At 43.6% G+C, this 2,910-nt stretch overlaps 1 non-coding gene across 1 annotated transcript; it reads left to right on the plus strand.

Moving 5' to 3' along the window:
* Positions 1-1,019: 1,019 nt before the first annotated feature.
* On the plus strand, positions 1,020-1,130 carry LOC131742986 (U6 spliceosomal RNA). The gene has a single exon (XR_009331644.1). It is a non-coding gene; the product is annotated as a U6 spliceosomal RNA (small nuclear RNA).
* Positions 1,131-2,910: the final 1,780 nt, after the last annotated feature.

Genomic DNA, 2,910 nt, shown 5'->3' on the forward strand with positions numbered 1-2,910 from the left:
TTGCCTGATGCTAAGCAAGCCAAAACGCTGAGTTGCCAAGTTTTGCAGCAAAGAGAAGGTTTATTCACAAGGCAGTCAAATGAGGAGATGGGAGAACAAGTCTCAGACCATCCTCCCCCTTTGGGGTGCAAAGGCCTTGAGGTATTTGGGAGATAAAGAATAAAGAAGCAGGATGGTCTGAGGGGTAAGGAACGTGGGGAGCATGAGCAAAGTGCTTGGGAAAAGATGTGGTAATCGTCATCGTTCTATGAAGGCCTCTGCACATTCAAAACTGGAGGTGCGGGCTTCCCTGGTGGCGCAGTGGTTGAGAGTCCGCCTGCCAATGCAGGGGACACGGGTTGGTGCCCCAGTCCGGGAAGATCCCACATGCCGCGGAGCCATGGCCGCTGAGCCTGCGCGTCCGGAGCCTGTGCTCTGCAACGGGAGAGGCCACAACAGTGAGAGGCCCGTGTACCGCGAAAAGAATATACATAGAATAAATTTCAATTTTATTTATTTATTACATTATATTATTATTATTATTTTTGGCTGCGTCCAGTCTTAGTTTTAGCATGTGGGATCTTTCGCTGCAGCAGGCAGGCTCTCTTGTTGTGGCACGTAGGCTCCAGAACATGTGGGCTCAGTAAGTGTAGCGGGCAGGCTTAGTTGCCCAACCAAGGATTGAACCTGCATCCTCTGCATTGGAAGGCGGATTCCTGACCACTGGACCACCAGAGAAGTCCCATAAATTTCAAATTAAAAAAAAATATATATATATATATGTATATATTAAGGCTTTAATGAGTCCTATCAAAACATATTTGTGGGGACTTCCCTGGCAGTCCAGTGGTTAAGACTTTGCCTTCCAGGGGGTGTGGGTTCAATCCCTGATCAGGGAGCTAAGATCCCACATGCCTCGTGAGACATGCCTCGAGGCCAAAAAGCCAAAACATAAAACAGAAGCAATATTGTAACGAATTCAATAAAGACTTTAAAAATGATCCACATCAAAAAAAATCTTAAAAAAAAGAAATTTGTGTGTGCTCACTTCTGCAGCACATATAAATACTAAAATTGGAACGATACAGAGAAGATTAGCTTGGCCCCTGCACAAGGATGACATGCAAATTCATGAAGCATTCCATATTAAAAAAAAAAAAATTTGGGGCTTCCCTGGTGGCGCAGTGGTTGAGAATCCGCCTGCCGATGCAGGAGGCACGGGTTCGTGCCCTGGTCCGGGAAGATCCCACATGCCGCGGAGCAACTATGCCCGTGAGCCATGGCCGCTGGGCCTGCGCGTCCGGAGCCTGTGCTCCGCAGCGGGGGGGGCCACAGCAGTGAGAGGCCCGCATACCGCAAAAAAAAAAAAAAAAAAAAAAAAAAAAAAAAAAATTTGTGTAAGATAAACTCAAGGTCATTGTTCCTGATCGTGTAGACAGCCCGCCCTCTAGTGTTTCTTTCTAAACCCTACCGCATTTTAAACCATAATCTCAAAATGTTAATAGGATTAAGAACTGTGTCATCAAATTAATAGAACAAGGCAAAATCCCTGACACAGACAAAAATTAAATCAGAGAAAAGTGAAGGTCCTTCCAGAAGCTGGTGGCAACCTCACTGGGGAGAGCCTGCAAAGTTGGTGGTAAATATATTAAAACTTCATTTGGTAAATAGTGTCTTAATAGAAAGAGAATTAGTTCAAATGATAACCGTAGATATAAAATGTGATAGCTTTGTAACTACTAGTATTTTTAAAAGATATTCCAAATGTTGATTAAACAATGGAGTTTTTTTTTAAATAACAAATATACATAAAGCAGATAAATATCCCCTTTGGGAGGAATTAAGATAATCTAAGTTATTTTACAGACATAACTTTATGAAAGCATACATTTTTATTTAGAATGTTTGCAACTAATATTTATCAAATAAAATTTAAAAGGAAATTTATTATCTGAGAAGAAACAAATTTAACTGTGCATGATTCATACATCCTGATGGACTTTATAAGATGTATGAGAAAAATCTGAGGGGTTTTTGCTTTCATAAAAAAATAAGTAGGGGGGCTTCCCTGGTGGCGCAGTGATTGAGAGTCCACCTGCCGATGCAGGGGACACAGGTTCGTGCCCCGGTCCGGGAGGATCCCACATGCCACGGAGCGGCTGGGCCCGTGAGCCATGGCCGCTGAGCCTGCGCGTCCGGAGCCTGCCCTCCGCAAAGGGAGAGGTCACAACAGTGAGAGGCCCGCGTACCGCAAAAAAAAAAAAAAAAAAAAAAAAAAGTAGTAAGCGATTTAGGTTAAAACTTACTGGTGGACTCTGAATTTTGAAAAAAAAACAGTCCCTTTGACATATCTAATTCTGTGTTTGGGGATATTTACTGTTGACAAGGAAATAAAATGCAGTTTGGATTCTATGGGGCTGTTATCCATGCTATTGGTTGACCTAAATTTCAAATGCTTCGGATGATGACCTTATTTAACTGTCAGGAAGAATGTAAACAAAATAGGGACTTGGGTTGTCTTTTTTATTTTATTTTTTTTTTTTTTTTGCGTTACGCGGGCCTCTCACTGTTGTGGCCTCTCCCGTTGCGGAGCACAGGCTCCGGACGCGCAGGCTTGGCGGCCATGGCTCACGGGCCCAGCCGCTCCGCCGCATGTGGGATCTTCCCGGACCGGGGCACGAACCCGCGTCCCCTGCATCGGCAGGCGGACTCTCAACCACTGCGCCACCAGGGAAGCCCTCTTTTTTAAAAAATTATTTAGATTTCAGGTTTCCTTATGTCTGAGCCATATCAGCATACATTGTCTAAAGTTATAAAGAAAATCTGACAGTAAAATGCTTTGGATCACCATGTGTTTTCAGTTGATGCCAGTAGAAACTAACTTAACCTAAGGCATTTGACACAGGTTTATTTTTCCTTTGCAGTCACAGT

Source organism: Kogia breviceps, chromosome 15 (assembly GCF_026419965.1).
Source record: "Kogia breviceps isolate mKogBre1 chromosome 15, mKogBre1 haplotype 1, whole genome shotgun sequence".
Classification (NCBI taxonomy): domain Eukaryota; kingdom Metazoa; phylum Chordata; class Mammalia; order Artiodactyla; family Physeteridae; genus Kogia; species Kogia breviceps.